Here is a 19,549-nt window from a genome sequence, read left to right as displayed (position 1 = left end):
CACTTGTCTGGAAGAATTTTCAACCAACTTCTTAATCCTTTAACTCATCCTGCCTGCACTTGGAGTCTAGTGGAGTGACAGATTTTACAAATCACACCCATCATATTTCTATCAATTCAGGTGACGTGTAAGGGCTGCTGACCCACTCCCCCATACACACCAAAAAGAGAACAAAACTAGGGGATTCTTTGGACCTCACATCAAATTATAGTGACAGTAATAATTGGCATTGATACAGTGCTTTACATTCAACTCCACAAAAAGTTGGGTAATTTCTTAAATGTTACCTCAGTTGACCGGTGTCCTAACATATTGTCTGATCCTCAGGTACTTTGCCTGGATTCAGATGAGTCCCATTCCCAGCACAAACAAAGGTTGGCTAACACGTCTCAAAGAATACCTAAGCTGTAGCCAGCCTGAGCACAGGCTCCTACCTAAGACAAAAAGGCTGGCATGAGTTAAAGGGGATCATGTGTTTGTCCACCTTCTGGTCCTGGTACCCAAGGTGTAAAGAACCCACTGGTGGGCTGATGGCTGTCGTTCTAATCCTCCTACCCGGGGAGTCCCTGGCTGTGGCTGCCTGGCCCTCTGCAGGGAGTGGGGCACTCAATGTCAGGCCCAGCAACCTTGGCACGTGATGTCCTTGCCAGAAAGAGACAGGAGAGGGAGGCAGATGGGGGTCTGTGTTTGGACAATTCACAGAACAAAACTCTCAAAGCTCATTTGAGGGACTTTGGTCCAAATACAACTCCTGGACAGGTACCTGAATCTTGTTAGAAAGTTAGCTAAACACCTGGTTGAAGGGTTTGGACAGTTTGCTGAGGCAAGATTCCCAGGAAGGGGAGGGCAAGGATCTTAAAGACTCCACTCAGTGTATGAGGAAACTGAGTAGTTCTTTTATTTCTGCTAGGACTATCATCTGTCTGCTGTAGTTTCACACTTATGGACCTTCGTTTCACTGAACATATAATAATAATGATAAGAATTGCTAGTAATTTCTGAGCACTTACTAGAGCACATCTGACTTATTAAATCCTCATAACCCCTACGAAAGTAGGCAATCTGCTATAACAGTACCTTTCAATTGTATGGTGCTTTACACCGTTCATTTTTTTTTTTTTTTTTTTTTTTTTTGTGGTACGCGGGCCTCTCACTGTTGTGGCCTCTCCCATTGCGGAGCACAGGCTCCGGACGCGCAGGCTCAGCGGCCACGGCTCACGGGCCCAGCCGCTCCGCGGCATGTGGGATCTTCCCGGACCAGGGCACGAACCCGTGTCCCCTGCATCGGCAGGCGGACTCTCAACCACTGCGCCACCAGGGAAGCCCTACACCGTTCATTTTTAACGTGTTAATTACAAGCCATCGAATAAACACTGAACACTCGCCTAATCCGCAGCACCTCACATCCATTACCTCACTCTTTTCCCACAAGCATGCTGTGGCTAGGACCTGAACCGTCCTCCTGTAAAGCAGAGGATACTGAGACTCGGAGATGCAGCATCACTTGATCCCATGGTTAAGTGAATGATTCAGGCAGGTGTCCAAAAGATGTCCCACCCTTCCAAAACCTGGGCTTTTATCCAGCCTCTTTTGATCCTCACAATAGCAGAGAGATGATCACTGCCCTACAGTTGGGAAGCAGAGTCTCTGCTGAGGGAGGGGACTCATCCTGGGTCACCCAGGCACTTGACCTATTGGTCACACGGGCCAAGTCCTTCTTCCAAGTGCTCTAAGACACTGTACGGTTGAATAGCAGGACGCATGGCTCCCTGGTACTTTACAAGCCCCATCAGGGCTCTTATCCTGAAAGTGGGGAGGCAAACGAATCAAATTCAATAAAACCTCCAAGCTGAATGGGATGGCTGCCACCCGGAAAATTACAATGTGAATGCCAAATAACCATTATAGGTTTGATAAAAGGGCAAATGTGAACAGAATAATGTTCAATTACAGGCAGTGTGGTCTAAAGGGACAAATAGGGATACTGGAGTCAGACCTGGGTCTTGATCTCGGCTCTGCCCTTTTGAGTTGTTTGACCTTGGACTAGTTACTTGTCTTTGAGATCCTGTTTCCCTCTTCCATAAAGTGGGTGTCATGATACCTTTCTCACAGGTCTGCTGTGGGGATTAAGGGAATAACATACATAAAATATACAGGAAATGCTAGATCAATATTTGCTTTAATTCCTAGTGAGATAGGTTCTGATTAATGCAACTACAGAGGAGAAAATAGCTCAACAGAAAGGCTGGCTTCATAAGAGTAGCAGAAAAAAATCAGGTAAAGGCAGTAATGGATTTATTTTTTTATTGCTGTATTTCTTTGGACTCGTTTTATAAATGAAAACCCAACTTGGTGGCCGGAGTGAGGGGATTTCCAATAGCCTCAGCTCCTCAGCCCTGGTCAAGGGTTCAAGCATTGTGATGTAGAGGGTGACAGGTGGGAAACAAAAAGATGATTAAAGATCTGGCTCTTAGAGTAACTCTTTTGTTCTCTAAAGGTGATTGTGTATATTTGAGTTGTGTTTCTTGTCCTATTATTCTGGCTAATACCCAGATGAATTTTATTTGTTAAGGGAGACAATGGCTTAAAACAAAGTCTCCTTATCCTTATCTGTATAATGTTGACATTGTGAGACTATGCAATTTCTAGGTTCCTTTTGGCTTGAAGAATCTCTACATGTGTGTGAAAAAAATGCAAATTTAAAACTGTAGATTTCCACAATGGGGCCAGGGTAGCTGGAATCACCCAGTGATTCCTTCTGGTTCCAAGAGAAGACAAACTTTGATTTTAAAACTAAACTTTGAAATTGAAAAATAAAAGAAGAAAAAAAAAAAGGTTTCCAAGACCAGAAGGAAAGATTTAAATTTTTGAAGAGCTCATCAGCATTTCAAGGGTAGTGATAAGCCACTAGAATTTACTTTGCTGTTTTCAGCTCAAGCATTGCCACCCCCAGCCTCCCCAGTTCTCCTCTCCTGTGTCTCCATGTCAGGCTGGGTGGCCACAGCTCTGGGGTCTGAAACTCTCCCAGTCTCATTCCCCTTTGTCCCTGTTTGTGTATCTAATCGTCTTCATGCTTCCTCTCTTCTCTCTCTCTCTCCCTCTCAATGTCCACTTGTCCATCTTCCTGACTCCTTTTTGGCCCCTGCCCCGTGGACCTGACCTGAATATAGAGGTTTGACTGCTGGCTCACAATTTTTTTTAAGGGCTAAGTAGACTTCACAACGTGAACTCCAGGGTAGGGTTGTTATGGAGAAGTATGAGGGGGAAAAGAGGTGAAAAGAGAAGGCCAAGGTAGAAATTTAACACAAAGGTCCTCAGGAATGTTGGAGAACACCCCTTCTCGGAGGGCACCTCGAGGAGGAACAGGTTGAAACTGCAGGAGGAACATCTGGGTGCCGATGACTTGGCTTGCCTCTCCTTGGCAGCTGGTCATTCATGGTCACCACAGTCTGTCACCTTCTGGCGGATTGTAGGGGAGGGTGTGCTGGAACAGGAAGAGTTCAGCTTTGCATCAGGCAGTTGGGGCTGGGAACCATGGTTCTGCTACTTAGAGGGCGTGACTCTCCAGACTTGGATCTCCTCATCTGCAACAGATGAGCAGTGCTACCTGCCATGTGCAGGGGGAAGGGTCAAATGTGTTCTAAAAACACCTACTCCTCTTTCCTCCTACCTCTTTTACTTGCCTTCACTTGCCCATTATTCAGAAGCTTGCTGTTAAGGCAATTTGGAACCTCAAGCACATTTTCTCATAAAAACCAGTAGCCCTGAGCTGTGTGAAGCCTGGCCCCGACTCCAGCCTACCTTGCTGTCCTCCTTCTCTTCCCACCACTCCCATTCATGGACTGGACTTTCAAGCCATGGTGGGATCTTCAGTTGTCTTCCAAACACCCCTCAGCTTCTCTATCCACAAACTTTTACTCCTTCATCCTGGAATCTCAGACCTCTGCTTAGAACTCTTCAGGAAATCAATATCCAGGTGAAATCCAAATCCAGTGCCTTCATTCTCTGACGAGCTGTTCAGAACTGATTTTTCTCTTGTCTGAATTGACATTCCACTTCACCTCAGTTGGTCATAGGAGCTTTACAATAAAAGTGACCATACTGCCTTTTGTGGCTGTTATAATGGGAGCGTCATATTCTTATATCCCTCACACTGTTCAACAATTATTGCTGAGTAAATGAATAATAATAGCTACATTTGTTGAGTACATACTATATGTCAGGTAGTGTACTATGCCTTTTTTTTTTTTTTTGCTATGCCTTTTTGTATGCATTTCCTCATGTAATTATCTCAGCAAGGTTAAAAGAATACATTATGATCCCCACACTCTGTGGGGAGCTAAGGTTCAGATGGACTAAGTAACTTTCCCAAGGTCAAGTGTCCAGAGAGAAGAGCAAGGATTCCAACCTAGGGATGTGTGACCCCACCCCCAGCAAGCCCTGCGTTCCTTCTACTTCCCAAGAGAGAGCCTAAATTAAAAATAAATAAATACAACTAAAATCAACTACCGGGGCTATTTACAACCTCAGGTTTGGGTGCGACTTTCAGCAACGTCCCAAGCCTACAAATAACCTCCAGGCATTTCTTTTCTGGCCAAAGGAGGTAGGCCCAGTAAAGCAAAGAAGCAGGAATCCAAACATGCGGTCCAGTCCACTAAATGCTGCAGAAAAAGCTTACTGCCACTAGAGGGCGTCCTCCCCCTTTAGGCAAAACGTGCGGCCTGGAACTTTCCAGCGAACCCAGCCGCGGTGAGCGGCCTCTGGGCTCCACTCCACCTCCCTCCAGCTCAACCCATTTTACCTAAATCCCTGGGTCAGCGCACAAGTTGGCCAGCCTGGGGGAATCCCTAAGGCAGTGCCCCAAGCTGGAGCAGTGGGGGAAGGAGGAGCCACTCCCCCCTGTTTTCACAGGCACATCCCCAGCTCCTCTGGGTTGGGGATGCTTTGAGGTAGTCCCTAGGCTCATTTGGGGGCTCCCTGCATAAGTTTACGATGTGAGAGGGGGCAAAGAAGTAAACCTTCCTCCCAGGAGAAGTGGAGATTCTATGGTGGTAATCCAGAAGTGAGGCCCAAATGCCAGCCTGGCCTGCTCCAGGCTCTGAGCCCACTGCAGAGGAGTACTGAGCAAGTGGCCTAAGGCGACCTCACTTCGGTGGGCTCTGCGGGGGCCCGGGGCCCGGGTAGATTTTGCTGAAACGGGGAGGAGGGACCCTCCAGAGTAGTGAAGCATCATTTTGTTTGAATATATCCTGCAGAGAGAAACATCTCTCGGGGCCATGGTTGTGCGGCTACAGCCAGGGAACTCCCTCATCTTCACCCCTTCCCAGGAGCCCGGCTGGGGAGGGGCTTCTACAGCAGCCCCTTGTGGTTCCCCAGGGACCCCGGTATGCGGTTGGAGTGAGGACTCAATGCTGCATTTTAACACCGTATCAATAGCAACGCTTGTGGAGTGACAATAAGTGAAAAGAGGCAAATTACTAAACCATATCTAAGCTATTATTACAACTACTGAAATAACAGATAAATGGTGAAGGACTGAGAGGGGATCAGGGAGGTGGTAAAGGCATGGTGATCCTCTCTCTTTTTTAGACTTGTTGATTTTTTAAAATTCTGTGTGTATTCAAAACGTGAAGAAACAAAGTGAATTGAATGTAAATTGAATTATAAAACATTTACAGAGGCTTCACCACGCCCTGAAAGGAGGTGTCAGAAATAGGACAGGCAGCTAGACCTGAGAGCTCTGGATGGAGAAACGCTGACCGAGAGAATGAACTCCGAATTCCAGGCCCCACAGGGTGCAGATGCGAACTTAGGTGGCCCCGAGTGGCCGTCCACGTTGTACGTGAGAACATTTTTCTTATAACTACACCCCCGCCCTCTCCATCCTGCAGTTCAGCCGGGCGCCCATTTCGAAGGCGTCGGACTGGGTCTTGGCGGGAACTAGGCGGCCTTAGCCCGGCCTGCAGGGAAGGGGAAGCCCGGCAGCAGCCCGGGAGAGGCGACTGGGGCATTGTTTCAGCCCCTCGGGTGGGGTCCTGCAGGGGGAGGGGACGCTCGGTAGCCCTCCCAGGGGACCCGTGCATCAGCGCGTCCAACCGCCCGGGCTTTGTGAAGTGTCTTGAGTCACCATGGAAATCCAAAGGAACGCGGAGAAGGGCGCCAGGAGGTCGGCGGGTTCTTGGGCCGCGCCCTCCTTCCCTTCTCGGACCCTGGCCCTGCAGCAGAGCCTGTCGGGAGTTGTAGTTCCAAAGCGGCGGCCGCGAGCGGCGCCGAGGATGCCAGGCGCCGCCGGTCCCCGCCTCCCCCTAACCTGCTAGCGAGAGGTGGGGAGCTCTGGGGAGGAGCCGTCGCTTCGGTGATTGGCCGAGGCCGCCTCCAGCCCCCACCCGAGACCCCTCCCCTGCTCGCGGCTTCTGACTCCTGCGCCCGGCGCGCCAAGGCGGCGATCAAGCGAGCGAGCGTGCAGCCGCCGCCGCCCCGAGCACCCGCAGCTCCGGCGCCGCGGCGAGACCGGAGGAGAACCCACCGACCGACGGACCCTCGCATCCCGGAGGAGTGGGTGATGGCGGGGTGGGCGGTGGGCTTATTCTCCCCGGGCTGGGACATCCATCTCACACAGTCTCTGTTTCTCTGGGAGGCGCACAATAGGGCCGGGGTCCGGGTGCGCCTAGGGGCCCGACTGCGGGGGACGCGGCGGAAAGTGTGGTTTGGGAATGGCGGCAGCGTTCCCGGGCTAAACTGGGGCCCGAATCGGTTCCTCTTTGTAAGCCCACAGAGCTCCCAGAGCGCCGAGCGGTGCCTTGCTCATAGTAGGCGTTTAATAGGTGCTCGTGGGATTGCAAAGAACTGGGGTGAGGAGGCGGCTTGGTTGAAGGGGGTTCACTCCTAGCACACAGTAGACGCCCAGCCTCACTCGTCGAGGCGCAGTGAATAGCTGGAAGGCTGGGTGGGGGCTTGCTGGCCGTGGGCCCGTCCGGCCCCAGTCCTAGATCGGCGCCGTCCTCTGCCCCCACCCCCATCCGCAGACACCCTCTGTCCCTCTCCCCTCCGAGCTGGGGTTTGCCTAGCCTGAACCGGACCCGGCGGTCCGTCCACCCGTCCGGCTAACGGAGCGGACGCCTGAGGACGATTTGCCAGCCGCCTCCGAGGCACCTGTCTGAACCACAAAGGCCGCTTTTTGCGGCCCGGCCCTCTCGGCGGGCGCCAAGCAGGGTCCCTTCGCTTGAGCCCAGCGCGGGAGCCCTTCTGGCTGCATCGATCTTGGCGAGCGAGAGACGTCGACGCCCCAGGCCCGGGGAGGAGGCAGGAGTCCGAGCTGGAGAGAAGCTGGGATGGAGAGAGGCGGAGGCGAGGCCTCCGTCTGAGCAGAGATGGGGGCAAATGGGAGATAGGGAAGCTGGGTGGGGACAGGTGACTGGATCTGGGAAGAGGGGTAAACTGGAGACTAGGGTTTGAGGAGGAAAGAGAAGGGTCTGAGGAGGGAGGGACGGAGCTTGGAGCAGGTGGCGCGAGGCGAGGCTGGGGCTGACGGAGAATGTGGAGGGGAGGAGGGATGCTGGAGGGTGGAGACTGCCGGCGTTTGAGGCGGGTAGACGCTGGGGAGGAGGAGACCAGCGCGGTGAGGAGGAGGAGTCTCCCTGGGGAGGGAGGTCTCCGGGAAGAGAGGGGCAGGCATCTGGGGTCGCGGGTCTCGGGCCTGAAGACCCTCAGCTCTGGCGATGGGCCTGGCTGTCCTGTGCCTGGCGGGGCGTGGCTCTTGCACCGGGCCACGGACCCAGGATGGCGGATCCGGGACCGAACTGGCTGTCCCCGCGAGGAGCTTTGTCTCCCGGCTTGACACCAGCCCGTAGGGACTCGTTTAGGGTTTTGTGATAATCCGCAGCGCCGCAGGCACACCCTTTTCTTCGCAGAGCTGAAAGGCTTGGTCCAGCGGCAGATGCTGCCAGGGAGGCGGAATGGGGGACGCCTCCCGCCCGGGAGACCCGGAGAACAATAGCCGACACAGGGCCCGACAACGAGCTAGGGCCCCCCTCAGAACTGAAGTGCGCAGTTTTCTGGTGCAGAAAATGCTCCCGGAGAAATCACAGGGCACGTGCTCGTCTCTTGGGGTTTGTGTTGGGGACCCGAGACCCGCCGTTAACTCCCTGGTGTGAGTCGCGCGTCCCCCTAGACTGTGGCACCGGCAGACAGACGCCGCCCCTGGCTTTGGTACCTTCTGGCTGCGACACCGCCCCCTGCCCCTTGCTGTTGACCAACCACCGAGACGGTCTGGGGCGACCTGTGGAGGTTGCCTCGGTACTGGGCGCGCTCCTTGAGTAGCCGGCTTTGTCTAGCGAGGCGGCCCACATCGAAGGTCTGCTGTGTGTTTCTAGAGGGAGTAGTCAGGGCTGGTGCGGACTGTGGTAAAATGGGGAGAAGCTGTCGTGGAGATAACCCGCCACGGGTGCCACTCCTGGCCTTAGAGCCGGCAGCCAGGGGACCAGCGCTTCCCTTTGCCAGTGACCACACCCAAGCCAGCGTATCCATCCTGCAGTTTTCTCTGGCATTGTCTGCTGACCTAAGACAGGGAATGGCTCTGTGATAGGAGGCATCTCCTTGCCCATGGGAAAGCAGATGGACAGAAACACAAAAAGGGGTTCAACAGAGCTTTCCACGCACTCATAGTCTTGCTTGCTGTCTAAGCATCTTTCATGCCACGCCGCAGCGTCTTGACGTGTGAAATGACAGCCAGAAACTAGCATTCTGTTTTATAGGTTTTCTTTGATAATTGTTTAGCTGATATTAAAGGTGACTCTTTAGTATAGATGTATACTTTTAAATGGTCATTCATTTAAAAAAAAAAAAAAAAAAAAAAGCAAGGCAGAAGCATTTTTGTTCCAGGAGTGGAGGAAGCTTGGCTAAATGACGGTCAGAGCATCGTAGGACAAATCGATATGACAGATTTGGCATGAAGTTGACCGATGAGCCTTTCGGCTCTCTTAGCCTAGCCTTGAAACCTCTGGGTTTTACTCAGGTTGATGCGTAAGGTGAGGGACTGTGAAGTGACTGTTAGCTCTTGCCCAAAACGTATGGTTGCTGCCAACGTGAAGTCCTCCTATCTGGGCTGTACCCAGTGGCAGCAGCAGTAGACTGTATCCTGCTGCTTTGAAAGGATGGTGCTTTGAGGAGGTGCCTCTCAGAATTTACAAAGGACTAGCTGGAATGTTGTTCATTGGATGTGTTTAATTAAATTAATAGACCTATCTATCTCCAGAGTAAGTGAAAACCAGGAATCTCAGTATTAGAACACCCAAAATCTGATGCTGAAAGTTTTTTCTTATGAAAAAAACTCCAATGGGAAGTGTGTTTTCATGTCATTTCCCAAAGGAAAAGTTTCAGGAGGGAACGTTTTGTTGGTTTATTCTTCTTGAAGGAACTTCTGGATTTGTTTAAGGGTGTAATCCTGTTAAAGTGCTGTGTGAATAGCCAACCCAATTTTTTCCCCGTGGGGAGTCAGTTCATAGATGAGGGATGCCAGTATGACCAGCTGATTTCTATCGGGAAGATAGAGAAAAAGCAGCATGCCCCCCTCCCACCTCCTGTGAAAATGCCTGGGAGACAAAGGGGAGAGACAAGTGGCTCCAGAGAAGGACTTTATGTACCCAGAATTCTGGAACTGTAGGCCAAAGGCCATCACAACTGTGGACAGATCTCTGGGGTAAATTAGGATTTAGATAAATATTGAGAGCCAGAGAAGTTGGTATTATTAGAAAAGAGTATGTAAGATATTTTTCTGGTGTCAAAACTAAACAAATTCTGATAGAATCTGAACCTGTTCATACATTTTTGTTTTCTGAGCTATAAGAAAAGTTTTTCAGAAAAGTCTTCTACGACTTAGTCGACAGGAGCTTATAGAAGAATAATAATATAGGAAATCTTTGTTAATGTGAGAACCTGTAGGGAGAAGTTGGTATAAAATAAAGTGAAATGAGAATAACAAGAAGGTGTTTGATTTTCTTGCACTGCTAGTGAATAAATAAGAAAGAATTTCAAAATCGCTTTGTCTTAAATTTTTTATATGAAGTTGAAAGGTTCAAATACTGTGGTATGGATCTTTAATGAACTTTGATATAGATGTATAAAAGCAGACACATTATATACTTTAACAAAAAAAATTTGTGAAAGAATATTGTATATGATTTGTTCTGTTTCAACCTTCGAAATTTCTTCCATTTAAAATAAATGGACTTAACCATAGCATCCCCTGACCCTCTCATACCCTCCCGTCAATCACAGCCCAGTTTTGTGCTCAATCCCTTGTCTCCTCCCACCTCGACTCCCTCCTCACAATCCAGACTCAGAGACAATGTACACGGGAGGGAGAGCCTTGGTCTGAGCCAGGAAGTCTGGGGTCAAATCCGAGCCCTGCCATTTTCTGTCCGTCTATCCTTAGAGGAGTTATTTTTCTCTCTCGGACTCAGTTTCTTCTTCTGTACAATGAGGTTTATATGAGTTAATATATGTTTAGCACTGAGACCAGAGTCTGGCACCTAGTAAGTGCTCAATACATGTTAGTTATCACCATCAACACCATCATCATACCCTTACCCCAGAATGTGTGCCCATAAAAACATTTTGAGTCCCCATTTAATCTTTCATCCGGGGCAAGCTGGTGCGCATATCACCAGAGGCCGGGGCAAGCTGCCGTAGGGTATTGATAGTGGGAACAGAAAGAACGATTAGGACACCTTTCTGAAGCTCCCACCCTTATAAATAGTAGGAATAGCTCTGTGCTGAGTCTGAGCCTCTTTAAGCACAGCTGTTTTGAGCAGCTGAGAACTTGCAGAGTTAAGAATGTTCCAGAAGTGCTCTGACCCCAGCTTTGCCAAATTGTCCCTGTGTATAGAGTTGGCCTGGCAACTCACCCTGCTCCTACACCATCTAAAGAACAATCAGGCATCCGTAACTGGTGAGATGCTGTTATTCCGAGGATGTTCTGTTCTTGGTGTGGGAAAGAGCAATCATGTTTGGTTGGTGGCAAGTTGTTGGGAATAACAATTGTTGAGTTTATTTCTTAGCTCAAGTTTTCCAGCTAAGAAATAAATTTGGCAGCACAGAATTACTTATTTAACAAACATTTTCAAAACACTTAACTCTGTGTTAGGGGTTGTTCTAGTTCCTGTGAGTTAAGTACAGTACTGTCATTATTCCCATTTCACAGATGAAGCAACGGAGGTACAGAAACCAGCCAGCTAGAGAAGTGGTAGAGCCAAGCTTCGAACCCAAAGGGCCTGCTCAGAGTGTGTATAAGTCGAGGTTCTCCAGAGAAATAGAACCAATAAGGATTGGCTTATGTGGTTGTGGGGGCTGGCAAGTGTGATGTGTGTAGGGCAGGCCAGCGGGCTGGAAGCTTTCATGTAGGAGCTGAGGTCGCGTGGGCCCCATAATGGTTAGTCTTACAGCAGAATTTCTTCTTCCTCTGGGAAACCTTAGTTTTTCTCTTAAGGTCTTTCAACTGATTGTATGAGGCCCACCTACATTATTGGGGAAAATCTTAAAGTCAACTGACTGTGGATGTTAACCACATCTATAAAATACCTTCCCAGCAACACATATAGATGTGTGTTTGACTGAATAACTGACTACTAAAACCTAGCCAAGTTGACACAAAAAACTATCACAGGGTCCATGCTTTTAAACACTACCCCAAGATAAGAATCTTACTTGTTGGGTGTAAGATTTACAATAAACTAAAGAATTTAGCAAAGGGCTCTTTATCCCACTACAAAATGGTGCTCCTTACCTTGTTGAAAATAGAATTTGGACCTCTTTTTTTTTTCATCCATGTAGCTTCTAGCACAAAATAATGCTCAGAGCAAGCATTCAATAGATAATATTGAAAGAACGACCAACTGAAAGATTGAGATGATATTTTACAGGATTTTCCAGCCATTGAGACCTCTAACTCCCCATTTAAATGTAAAATTATTTGGCCCAAGTGAGGTTGAGGTTTTATGAATGACTAGACTCTCTTGAATCAAAACAGGAGAGGTACTTCCCTGGTGGCACAGTGGATGAGACTCCACGCCTCCACGGCAAGGGGCACACGTTCGATACGTGGTCAGGAACTAAGATCCTACGTGCCGTTCAGTGCAGCCAAGAAAAAAAGACAGGAGAATATCTGCATTCTGAATTGAGCTCCCCACCTCCCAACATCTGTCCATTTTCATTGGCTTTAGCAAAGATTTTTGGATCTGTCACTGCCTCAACTCCTTGTGAATGTGTCCTGTACACAGTAGCAGTGCCCAGGACTCAGTCACACCATATTTGTGTCCCTTTGTTGTCCACTGACAAGCATTCCCTTTGTTGATTTCAAATCCGGCATGGGCTGCCTCTAATTTCTCAGGCCATCGGTCTTTATTCTCCCTGCTTTTGTCTGGTCCTGTCCTTCCCTTTGTCCTTCCCCAGAGCATGACCACTATTGATGGAGAAGTCGCCTCCTTTCCCATTTGTAGCGCTTCAACCGGATTTTCGTCTTTGTAGATCAATATATTCATTCTGGGGCTTCCCTGGTGGCGCAGTGGTTGAGAGTCCGCCTGCCGATGCAGGGGACACGGGTTCGTGCCCCGGTCCGGGAAGATCTCACGTGCCACGGAGCGGCTGGGCCCATGAGCCATGGCGGCTGAGCCTGCACGTCCGGAGCCTGTGCTCCACAACGGGAGAGGCCACAGCAGTGAGAGGCCCGCATACTGCAATATATATATATATATATATATATAGATATATAGATATAGATATAGATTCTGTTATAAAATTCAAATGTAGCCCCCAATTTTTTCATTTAATGCCTTTTTGCCCCTGTTTCCAACAGACGTGAAACTCAACTTTAAGAAAGTTACTCGGAATGTTTTAAGTTTGTCATATTGCCAAATATTTGGGCCACACACATACATAAAACAGTAACATTGGGGATAGAGAGTGTATTTTTAAAATATTTTTATTTTTTAAACCTTTCAGTGAAGTATAACAGATATACAGAAAAGTATACAAATCGTAAGTGTATAGCTTACTGAATTTTCACAAACTAAACATGGCCATGTAATCAGCACCTGATGAAGAAACAGATTACAAGTGCATATCCCCAAACCCCCCTTAAGTCCCCTCCCAGTTACTACTCTTCCTCCAAGTTCTCTAACCCCTATCAGCATAGATCAGCTTTGCCTATTTTTGAACTTTTTACAAGTGGAATCATATAGTGGGTACTCTTTCAAAAAGTGGCTTCTTTTGCTCAGTGTTACATTTGTTGCATTTTTTATGCTCATTTTCATTGCTATATAGCATTCCATTGTGTAAATGTACCACAATTTATTTATCCATTATGTTGTTAATGGGTATTTGGCTAGTTTCTAGTTTGGTGCTATCATGAATACTGCTGTTGTAACCATTCTAGTACCTGTCTTTTTGTGAACAAATGTGTGTTTCTCTTGGGTATGTAGTTAGGAGTAGAATTCAGGACAAGGATATGCATATGTTGTGTTTTAGTAGACCACACCAAATAGTAAGATTAATGGTGAAATTTTTTTTTTAAAAAGTCAATCCCAAGGCATGCAATGCTGTGATTAAACTGCTTTTAGAAGCCCTAAATGCTGGCATAATTTAGTGGCTTGATCAGAGGTTGGTTTTCAACCCTTATTCTTCAGCAAAAAAAGAGAACTTTAGCTCTGTCTGACTCTACAGTAGCTAAACTGAACATTTCTAAAGACCAGGGATGTGCTTCAGCCTTGGTCTTGCTACAGCAATTTCCTTACTCCTGTTTCTTAAGGAAAAGCTGAGAATCAGATTATAATTGCAACATGGGTCCAAAGATCATTCCAGAGATGTCCTGTCAGCCTTGAACAAGATTAACAAGTGATAGTTATTCGGTTAACTATTTTGGATTTCTTGTATTGGGTCAGATAGCAGTTTTGAACTGTGTGATTTCTGTGGTTTAAAAAATGCCTCAAAAGTGTCAGCTTGTAATCGCAAAGTTCATATTTCTTGTTTGGGAATTAGAAGTATAGCATATATCTCATTTTTTGTGGGTTTTTCTAAAAAGACTTAAAACGCACATGTTATGGGGGGTGTTAATCTTATTTATTTATTTTCTTTTTTTCTCTCCTTTTGTAATTGAAGTATAGTTGATTTACAATGTTGTGTTAGTTTCCGGCGTACAGCAAACTGATTCATATATATACATACACACACACACACACACATTCTTTTTTAAAATTCTTTCCCTGGGACTTCCCTGTTGGTCCAGTGGTTGAGACTCTGCGCTTCCACTGCAGGGGGCGCGGGTTCCATCCCTGGTCAGGGAACTAAGATCCCACATGCCATGTGGTACAGTGCCTGCCCCCCCCCCAAAAAAAACCCAACCAGATTCTTTACCCTTATAGATTATTATAAAATATTGAGTATAGTTCCCAATACAACATGATTATAACGGAAAAAACCCTGCAACTACTGAAAAACGATAAAGATGAGGCACAAAGATATGAGCAGTAGCTTCTATCCAGATTGTGGATATAGGCAAACCTATCTCCTCTCCATAGCTGGTCTTGATTGTTGACCCAGGAGAGATGGCAGTGATAAATTTGGCCAGTATATAGATCAAGAGCAGTGATTTAGGTACAGTTATAGGATGATGGTAATGAAACCTTTGCCACCAAAGGAGCATAACAAGGCAGTCATGAATCCCTAACTTGGCTGGTTTTTGCTTATGAGACCCATTCACAGCCCAAGTTGTTCCTGAGAAAGAATATTTTCCTGTCGTGTGGTCTTTCATGTTTGGTATTGGTCCTCATATAAGCAAGTGAGTGAGATCAGATTTATCACTGCTTTAAAACCTGGATTTACTGCTTGAACTCTGAGTCCCTTAAGCACTTATATTTCATCTCTCTTTTTTTTTTTTTTTTTTTTTTTGGCTGTGTTGGGTCTTCGTTACTGCACGCAGGCTTTCTCTAGTTGCGGCGAGCGGGGGCTACTCTTCGTTGCAGTGCGAAGGCTTCTCATTGCGGTGGCTTCTCTTGTTGCAGAGCACGGGCTCTAGGCGTGGGGGCTTCAGTAGTTGCAGCATTTGGGCTCAGTAGTTGTGGCTCGCAAGCTCTAGAGCGCAGGCTCAGTAGTTGTGGCGCACAGGCTTAGTTGCTCCGTGGCATGTGGGATCTTCCCGGACCAGGGCTCGAACCCGCGTCCCCTGCATTGGCAGGAGGATTCTTAACCACTGCGCCACCAGGGAAGCCCTCATATCTCTTTTAATATAGCATTTAATTTTGTACTTTAAAATGTATATTCCAATATTTAATCAATTATAAAACCACTTAGACCATTTTGCTAATACAGCTAGTGTGTTTGCGTTTCATCAAATCCTTGTCCATATACTCAATGTAATTTTTACAGAGTTGTAACCACAACATGGATACTATTTTGTATTTTATTCTGTCATCTGACAGTAGAAAAAAACTTTTCTGTGTCTCTACCTAATTTAGAGATGTAAACTTTTAATTGACTGCCTATCATTTCATTGGAATGTACTATATTCAAACATTTACTTACTGATGAACATTTAGATTATGTTCAATTTTTATTCTTTTATTTTTATTTTTTAATAAATTATTTATTTATGGCTGCGTTGGGTCTTTGCTGCTGTGCGCGGGCTTTCTCTAGTTGCCAAGAGCAGGGGCTACTCTTCGCTGTGGTGCGCGAGCTTCTCAAGGCAGTGGCTTCTCTTGTTGTGGAGCACAGGCTCTAGGCACATGGGCTTCAGTAGTTGTGGCACGTGGGCTCTAGAGCGCAGGCTCAGTAGTTGTGGTGCACGGGCCTAGTTGCTTCGCAGCATGTGGGATCTTCCCGGATCCGGGCTCTAACCTGTGTCCCCTGCATTGGCAGGCAGATTCCCAACCACTGTGCCACCAGAGAAGTCTCCGATTCTTAAAATTTTAGATAGTGTTTACATCTTTGTGAAAATCACATACATGATTTTATTACCCAGCTGATAATATGTTTTTGAAAATTGAGATTCCCTTAAAAAAAGCTTTTGGTGTGGGGGATGCAGTTTTATTCATAATACCTGATAGTTTTCACATAAGGAGAAATACATAAATATGTGTTAATTCCTTGAAATGCATAATACATGTCACAAAGTTCCCTGATCAGAGAATGCCTTCTAATCAGTCTTGGCTGGCAAGTTGTTTATCAAAGGACTTGTGTAAATGTAGGAATAAAATTGTCTGAGATAATCATTTTACAAACAGGACATGTAATAATAATTTGGAGCACAAAGGATTCCAAGCTAAGCCAATTTTACCAATAAATTCTATAAAATTGTGTTGTCTCAATAGCAGATAGCACCAAAAGTTGGCCATAGTGAAAAAAATGAAAGTTGCAAAGAGATGAAACAGTTATGAGAAGCATCCAATACTTAGTTAAATTCTAAATATCTGCCAGTAGAATGCAAATAGCCAGGACCAGAAATGACTGTTGGAGCAGCCTAGCAAGTGAGAGAGGTTTGCTAACCATCCAGTAACTGGACTTAAGTTGCACTGAGCTGTTATTTGAGATGGGCTCAAACCTCCTCTCACATATTTCCTGAGTGCCTGCAAGGAACAGTGCAATTTCCAGGAAGAAGCTTGCACGTGGGAGAGAGATGGGGTTTGAATCCTGACTCTGCTACTTTCTAGACGTGAGAGACCTTGGACAAAGTCACCTAATCTTCCCAAGCCTCGGTTTCCTTGTGATTTAAAGGGTAGTTAATATCTTTCTCATAGGTTTATAAGGAGGACTCAAGGGAAAACATGCAGGGAGCCCGGTGGGTATGTCGTAAGCACTCAGTAAGTGGAGCTAATGGTATTCTGTAGGTGTTAAAGTTAGGTGCTTTGAGCTACACGAAGGTATAGAACAGTATTGTCAAAGTACATGATTGTCAAATGAACAGGCTGGACAATAGGGTAGCTGGTGCAGAGGGAATAGAGAGAACCTGAGAAGTTCAGTCACAATGGTTCAGGTCCCTCCTCTGTACAGTGAGGAGCTGGAGACTAGATTCTATCGGCACCTCTGATCTTTGACAGCCGTGCTGTGTTGCTGCTGAGACTGTCACAATCCTTCCCAGCTCAAACCAGCAGACTTGCAGTTTGGCACCATCTATGAAAACGAAAACTGCAAAAAAACAACAACAAAAAAAACCCAAAACAAAACAAACAAACAAACAAACAAAAAAAACGAAAACTGCACACACCCTTTAACCGAGCAGTACCACTTCTGGGAATTTATCCTAAAGATGTACAAGTATATGTGCACGATGAAAAATAGGAAGGGTTATTATTGCAGCATTATTTGTACTAGCAAAAAAATTAGACCCAACCTAAATTCTCAGCATTGGTGAGCTAGTTAAATACATTATGATCCATCCTTACAAAGAAATATTATGTAGCCATTTGAAAAAAATAAGGCAGATAATTTCTGATCTGATAAAGAACAACATCCAGTATATATCAGCGAATAGAAAGGAAAGCAGGCAGACCAATATTTAATGCATGTTTGCTATTTATGTGATATAAAATATATACATATACGCTTAAATATGCACAGACTGTCCTTGGAAAGAAACACAAGAAAATCCATGATGGTGCTTGTCTCTGGAGGAGGGGACTGGGGAATATTTCACTATTTCTATAGATTTAAATGTTTATCATGTGTATATTTTACCTGTTTAAACAATAACAATAACTTGGCAGCCCTGGTTGGTTCTGGCTCACCTCTTAGAGACTCGAGAAAACTGGAGAAGGGTAGAATTCTGGGCCTCATGCTCAGGGCTTATGTTCTCATATGGACCCCCAGATGGAGGACCCCTAAATAAGCCTGCAGAGTCGGGCTTTCAAGCCTACTGAAGAGACAGAATGTGTAGCCCATTCAAAACAGAAAGGCTTTGGGGACAGGAAGTGAGGATGACGGAACTACTGCTGATTCGCAAATAGCATTTCTGATATTTCCCCTCTTATTTATTTTTATTCAGGGAAATTTGATTTACATCTTAGGATGCAGAAGATGAGGAGCACTAATGAGGCATCGTGAACCTCCCACAGCGCTGTGTGCATGTGCTCATTCCTTCGTCCCTTCCTTCATAGAATAGGTGCTTACTGAACACCTACAGTGGGCCAGGGGTCAACACAGGATATTGGGGCTAAAAAAACCTTAGACAACATTTAATCATTTCACAGAGGAGGGACCTCCGGGGCAATTTAACTTCCAGTGAGCGGTATCAGTGCAGGCAGTTTCTGATAATTGCCCTCTTTGGTCTCAGTGACAGGTTAAGAGACCTCTGAATCCTCCTGGAGACTTAGTTCCCTCATGTAGAGTGTTGCTTCCATTCTGTTTTGCATTCTGTGTACTTTGGGGCATGTTTTCTCTGTAAGGGCTGTGAAGACAAACTCCTGGGTTCATACCGTTGTGTGATCTCTTCCTGTGACTTGCTTTTAACCAAGAGAAGATGACAAAGATGATGGGGGATGTCATTCCCATGACTGTTAGGTGATGTAAGACCCCGTCGTCTTGCCAGCAAACTTGCTCTAGACGCACAGTTTGATGAGCAAGTAGCTGTGCTGGGAAGGCCCACTTGGCAGGAGATTGGGTGGCCTCTAGGAGCTGGGTGGCCTCTAGCTAGAAGCCTATGACCGTAAGGAGATGAATTCTGTCAACAACCTGAGCAAGCTTGGAAGTGGGTTCTTCCCAGTCAGACCTCCAGATGAGAACACAGCCTGTCCAACACCTTGACTGCAGCCTGTGAGGCTCTAAAGCAGAGAACTTAGGCCTCCTGGCCCACAGAAAGGGAGGTAATGAATATGCGTTGTTTTAAGCCACTGAGTTTGTGGGAATTTGTTAAACAGCATAGAAAACTAATTCACAGCTCTCCTGCATCACTGTTTCTAGTCCATGTTTTCTTCACCCGTTTTACCCCATGAACCCACTGCTTCATTTGTTTCTCATTCGCTTTCTGAGTCTTTGATCGCCCTCCCGCCGCCCCCCGACTCCTGACTTCTGGGGGCTAGAGGTGGAGAGCAGCTGTGCCCTGACCCTGACAGGGCTGATGGAAGTCATCAGGCTAGTGGGCACTTCTGGCCCCTGTGGTGGAGGTCCAGCAGAGTTGGGGAGGGCGTTTTGCCCAAGCTGGTGGAGAAGGGGGGACTGAGATAGAGCTCTGCCTAGGAATGTACTAGAAAGCAGTCGTGGAGGTGGTCAACACTCCATTTTGTGGCCCTTTTCAATGTATGTAACTGATTCCAGAAGTTGTTTCAGCCTGTCCTCCATTGTTTTTGTTGTGTTTTGTTTTGGTGCTGGAGAAGGTGCTTGTTGAGGGCATTCTCCCGTTTTAGTCCCTTTTTTGGACCATACCCTGGAATATCTGGCACATCCACTCCGACCTGTTTCTCGACTTATGAGTCAGGCTGAAGTGTCCATTCTCTCCTATTACTGCTTCTTAAAGCTGGCCCTGCAGTCTTAGCTTTAAGCACCTGATACAAGTTTGAAATAGCTTTGA

The 19,549-nt window shown here is 46.7% G+C and overlaps 1 protein-coding gene across 1 annotated transcript in view; it reads left to right on the top strand.

Annotated features, from left to right (window-relative positions):
- The first annotated feature begins 6,249 nt into the window (after positions 1 to 6,249).
- The window catches only part of DPYSL5 (dihydropyrimidinase like 5), an 87,383-nt gene continuing 74,083 nt past the window's right edge, over positions 6,250 to 19,549 (top strand). Inside the window, exon 1 of the mRNA XM_059080034.2 lies at positions 6,250 to 6,555. The gene's annotated coding sequence lies outside the window, so the exon portion shown is untranslated. The remainder of the gene's footprint in view (positions 6,556 to 19,549) is intronic.

This window comes from Kogia breviceps, chromosome 11 (genome assembly GCF_026419965.1).
Source record: "Kogia breviceps isolate mKogBre1 chromosome 11, mKogBre1 haplotype 1, whole genome shotgun sequence".
Classification (NCBI taxonomy): domain Eukaryota; kingdom Metazoa; phylum Chordata; class Mammalia; order Artiodactyla; family Physeteridae; genus Kogia; species Kogia breviceps.
Note: the sequence above shows the minus strand (reverse complement) of the source record. Positions and strands in the feature narration are given on the sequence as shown.